The sequence below is a fragment of the Mus pahari genome, chromosome 2, assembly GCF_900095145.1.
Source record: "Mus pahari chromosome 2, PAHARI_EIJ_v1.1, whole genome shotgun sequence".
NCBI lineage: Eukaryota > Metazoa > Chordata > Mammalia > Rodentia > Muridae > Mus > Mus pahari.
The window spans coordinates 88,586,261-88,592,271 of record NC_034591.1 but is presented as its reverse complement, the minus strand read 5'-3'; the positions used below and the strand labels follow the sequence as shown (position 1 = coordinate 88,592,271).

Genomic DNA, 6,011 nt, shown 5'->3' with positions numbered 1-6,011 from the left:
TTTTTTTTTTTTTTTTGAGACAGGGTTTTTCTATCTCTTCTTGGTTGTCCTGAAGCTCATTCTGTAGACCAGATCCTCCTGTCTCTGCCTCCTGAGTGCTGGGATTAAAGGGGCACATCATACCACCCAGCTCTTCCTTGCAGTCTACTCTATTAAATATTTACCCTCTAGCCTTTTTGAGGTGTGAGGTTTTGGTGTGTATTGTAACTGCTCTATGTAGAGAATGTAAGTTATTTCAAGAACAATTTGATCCCTCAAAATTGTACACAATAGTGCAGGAAATGTAGCAGTTAAAAAATGAAGACAAGAAGCATGTAATGGAGATGTGCCCAGATATATCTTATCTTTTTTGTAGTTCTTCAAAATATCCAAGATTATTAATTGACAATTATCTTGTATCTTGTCATGGTGATAAAATGTTAATTAGCAAAACTGTTGATTTTTCCCCAGAGAAATTGTCAGATAGACAGTTAGATGGATAGATAGTTAGATAGGTACACAGTGAAGTGAATATTTCTTCATGTTATCAAACTGATGCCCCCTTTCTAGGTTTTTCTAGTCATAAAGATGGATTTCTTTAGACCAGATCCTCCTGTCTCTGCCTCCTGAGTTCTTTTCCTTGCTCTACTCTATTAAATAATTACCCTCTAGCCTTTTTGAGGTGTGAGGTTGGGGAGTGTATTGTGGCTGCACTATGTAGAGAATATAAGTTATTTCAAGAGCAACTTGATCCCTCAAAATTGTACATATCTAATGAAAACATTATCTGAGAGGGAATAGAGAAAAATCATGCAGTGCCAAAATTAGCACAATTCTTTGCATACTACCTTATTTTTTAGATTCATGGTTTAGATCCGTGTGTACGATGTATCTTTGTATGTTTTTATATTTGTTCATGTTCATGTTTGACGGTAACTTCTCTGGCCATGGTATGTGGGTGGAGATCAGAAGACAAGTTTGGGTGTAGATCTGAGACCAGGCCTGTTATTCAACCCTACACATGATATGCTTTGTAGGCCAGGCAATTGTGGGCGTTCTCTTGTTTCTGTCTCTCATATTGCCACATCATCACTCCAAATATAGCCTATGCTGTCACTGCATCTGACTTTTTGTCGGTTCCTGGGATGTGAGGTTCTCACACCTCTATGACAAACACTTTGCCCACAAAGCCACACTGTCAGCCCTTTGCCTTCAAGTAAAACCCATAAGAGAATTTCTTTTTAACTGAATAGAAATAATAGTGCAAGAAATATAGGAATTCAAAAATGAAGAAAAGAAGCATGTAATGGAGATGTGCCCAGAAATACATCTTTTCTTTTTTGTAGTTCTTCAAAATATCCAAGATTATTATTATTTTTAGTTCAACAGACCCATTTTTATTTTTATTTTTTAATGTGTCTATTTTATTTTATTTTATTTCAAAATTTTATTAGATATTTTCTTCATTTACATTTCAAATGCTATCCCGAAGGTCCCCTATACCCTCCCCCTGCCCTGCTCCCCTACCTACCCACTCCCACTTCCTGGCCCTGGCATTCCCCTGTACTGGGGTATATAAAGTTTGAAAGACCAAGGGACCTCTCTTCCCAAAGATGGCAGACTAGTCCATCTTCTGCTACATATGCAGCTGGAGACACGAGCTCTGGGGGTACTGGTTAGTTCATATTGTTGTTCCACCTATAGGGTTGCAGACCCCTTCAACTCCTTGCGTGCTTTCTCTATCTCCTCTATTGGGGGCCCTGTGTTCCATCCAATAGATGACAATGAGCATCCACTTCTGTATTTGCCAGGCTCTGGCATAGTCTCACAAGAGACAGCTATATCAGAGTCCTTTCAGCAAAATTTTGCTGGCATATGCAATCGTGTCTGCATTTGGTGACTGATTATGGGATGGATTCCTGGGTGGGGCAGTCTCTNGATGGTCCATCCTTTCTTCTCAGGTCCAAACTTTTTCTCTGTAACTCCTTCCATGGGTATTTTGTACCCTATTTTAAGGAGGAATGAAGTGTCTACGCATTGGTCTTCCTTCTTCTTGATTTTCTTGTGTTTTGAAAGGCGACCCAGTGCTGGTGCAGACTGAAAGGGACTCTTAGTTGTATTTTTATGTTAATAATTTCAGGTTTAATGTTTTCAAAGGCAATCTAACATTAGTTCCTAATCCTTCAGACACCTGATCTTGTGAAAAGATAAACTAGGTTCCTCATCTGTAACTTCTAATGACAAGAACAGAAAAAGTGGCAGTTGGGTGAGTAGGTGCTCCCCACCCTGAAGATGTTGCAGTGGGCCAACTGCTGTGTCTTCAGGGAATCTTGTTGGCCCAGCATTAGTTGTTGGACGGTTGTATGGGGTGACCCTGTTTATTCACAATGATATGCATCCGTTGTTCATGTCTTTCAGCTCCTGATGACATTTGTAGATTTGACTTGATGGCACTTAGTGGTGTCAATTCCCCTTGAAACCAAAGGAAACCATATTTTTTCTCTATTGTATAAAATCCAATTTCTTTCTCTTCTTTCTAAGGACCATAATGTGAAGTGCATTGCTGCCTGAAAAGTTTGATATTATTGAGATTTTAAAGTGATCCTATGTTTTCCTATTCTTTGCTGTAGAGCATACATACAGTATTTTTTATGTTACTGTTATTTTATGTTAGTTATGTTTTTTGAGAGAGAAGAGAAAAATGAGAGAAAGAGAGAGAGTAGAGGTGGGGAGAATATAAAGTTTGGATGGGTAGGAAGGTAGGAAGTATCTAGAAATTGGGAGAGGCAAATTATCAAAATATATTGAATATATTGTATAAAGTTATTTTAAGGAAATGGGGAAAAAATTGGACAAGTTAGTCATGAAATCTCTTAGGATGTTCTTGAGATGCTCTATGAATGGTCTTGTCAACTCCAAATACCCCTGAGACAAAGCAGGTGTCCTTTTGAGCACTAGCTTTTCTGAGCAACGTTGCATGTTGTGTCAATAGTCAGTGGTTCCAGATGCTCAAAGGATATGTTTAAGGCAGTTTTTCAGTGTCTTAAGAAGTAGGCTCTAGACCAGCTCTCAGAGATGAAGGCAGCTGTTCTCCAGATATGGGTGCTGTTAGTCTGGGTGACAGGTGAGAGGGTTCAGGGATGTATTAGGAACATCTACTGAAGCCATGACTGCATTCCATGTCTCTGGGATCTTGTTCATTTGTATTACAGCATTTGTAATTTGTTATTTCCTTTCCCAGGTTCCCTTTTATTTTCTAATGCCTCAAGGTGATGCTTGTGACACTTGTAACATGAGTTACATGTCTTACTCTGAGATGGTTTCAGTATATAAGCAACAGTAGTTTTGTGTTTTTATTGCAGGTTCCACTTGGAACATTGTGCTGATCCAGTCTCCAACTTCCTTGGCTGTGACCTTGGGACGAAAGTTCACCATCTCCTGCAGGGCCAGTGAGAGTGTCAATAAATTTGGCATAAATCTTATGCACTGGTATCAACAGAAACCAGGACAGCTTTCCAAAATCCTGATCTCATAATGAACTACAGTTGAGCATCTGGGATTCCTGCCAGGTTAAATGGTGATGAGGCTGAATTAATCTTCATCCTGTGGAAGCTGATGATGTTGCAACCTATTACTGTTGGCAAGGACTAACATTTTCTCCCACAGCCCTCTATGGTCTAAGCAAAAACCTTCCAGTGCTGCTATACACCGAGGCTCAATGTGTAGCCTCAAATGTCTTTCCCTTGAGACATCTCAATTAGGGTTCTGTAGAAAGCTTGTTTGAAGAAGGGAACTACAAAATAGGAGGTCATGAGGGCATTTATTTCCCCTGTACATTGCATCTTATAAATAAATAATTTCAGTAGTAAAAATGATGACTTTCTTACTATTTCTTTTGTGTGTGTGTATGTGTGTGTGTGTGTATGTATTCACTGTATTTACTTTACAACCCTATTGACACTCTCCTTCCTCTAGGTCCCATCCTCATAGACCATATCCTCCCCTCTCCTGAGAGAAGGGCAGAGCCCCCATGGGTAATAACCCACCTTGGCACATCAAGTCACAGTAGAACTAAATTCATCCTCTCCCACTGAGGCAAGACAAGGCAGCCCAGCTAGTAGAAAGGCATCCAAAGGCAGAGACAGCCTCCATTCCAATTGTTATGCAACCCATATGAAGACCAAGCCTTGCAACTATTTCTTAAAGAAGTTTTTTAAATTGAGTAACTTATTACATAGCCAATGATTTAAAACTTAAAGGAAACTTTCCTCACTCAATTAAAATAAAATAATTTACAATATTAAACATTGTTAATGATCTAACTTTCACATCTGACTAAACTCTTTTTTTGTCCATAATATTTTTATTGATTATTTTGGCATTTCTTACCATATTCCCTAATCACACTCTCTTTGCAATCCTCCCAGCTTTACCCCTTATCCTTGCCATCACATACATACACACACAAAAAAAAAGAGGAGAAGGAGAAAGAAGAGGAGGTGGGGGAGGAGGAGGAGGAGGAAGAGAAGAAGGAGAAGAAGAAGAAAGAGTCCAATTCGTTGTGTTGATTATATTTTCACTGAAGCATGGTGAAACTCCAGGTCAGCCACTTAAAGACAATGAAGTCTTTGCCCATCATCTAATACTCTCAACCTAAGGTTGGTTTGTTTTGAGATAGGCATCATTATGTAGCTCTGGCTGGTCTGAAACTCACTATGTAGACAGCCCAGCTTTGAGTTGACAGTTGTTTGTCTGCCTCTGCCTCCCAAGAGCTGGGGTTAAGGTATGTGTTACCATACCTGGCTGTGTTTTATTTTTCACTTATATTTTATTTAATTTATAGCAGTTTTTATAGTTTTCAAGATCCACATTTTCCTTTTTGTATTACCTTATCATTCAAATTGAAAACCTCACAAGAATATTTGTGATTGATATCACATAGCAGCATGCTAGTTTCTCCCAGAATTCCTCAGTCTGGAGCTTGTGAAACAGGACATGCAAAGCTAAGTAGCCCCATGTTGTTCTCACTGTTATTAAAGTTAAGGCTTTTTTTCAAAAACAATTTTTTTATTAGATATTTTCTTCATTTACATTTCAAATGCTATCCCGAAAGTCCCCTAACCCNCCCCCCCACCCTGCTCCCCTACCCACCCTCTCCCACTACCTGGCCCTGCCATTCCCCTGTACTGGGGCATATTATCTCTGCAAGACCAAGGGCATCTCTTCCCAATGATGACTGACGAGGCCATCTTCTGCTACATATGCAGCTAGAGACATGAGCTCAGAGGGTACTGGTTAGTTCATATTGTTGTTCTACCTATAGGGTTGCAGACCCCTTCAGCTCCTTGGGTACTTTCTCTAGTTCTTCCAGTGGGGGCCCTTTGTTTCATCCAATAGCTGACTGTGAGCATCCACTTCTGTGTTTGCCAGACACTGCATAGCCTCACAAGAGACAGGTATATCTGGGTCATATCAGCAAAATCTTGCTGGTATATGCAATAGTGTCTGGGTTTGATGGCTGTTTATGGGATAGATCCCTGGGTGGGGCAGTCTCAGGATAGTCCTTCCTTCCATCTCAGCTCCAAACTTTGTCTCTGTAACTCCTTCCATGGGTATTTTGTTCCCCATTCTAAGGATAGATGAAGTATCCACTCTTTGGTCTTCCCTCTTCTTGAGTTTCATGTTTTGCAAATTGTGTCTTGGATAGTTTAAGTTTCTTGGCTAATAGCCACTTATCAGTGAGTGAATATCATATGAGTTCTTTTGTGATTGGGTTACCTCACTCAGGATTATATCCTCCAGATCCACCCATTTGCCTAAGAATTTCATGAATTCATTGTTTTTTTTAAAATTTTTTTAAACATTTTTTTATTATTATTTTCTTTATTTACATTTCAAATGCTATCTTGAAAGTTCCCTAAACCCCACCACCGCCCCTGCTCCCCTACCCACCCACTCCCACTACTTGGCTCTGGCCTTCCCCTGTGCTGGGTCATATAAAGTTTACAAGACCAAGGGGCCTCTCTTCCCAA

The 6,011-nt window shown here is 39.8% G+C and overlaps 1 gene segment (V, D, J or C); it reads right to left on the bottom strand.

The window, feature by feature from the left end:
- Positions 1-6,011, bottom strand: part of LOC110316708 — a 69,894-nt gene that overhangs the window by 57,632 nt on the left and 6,251 nt on the right.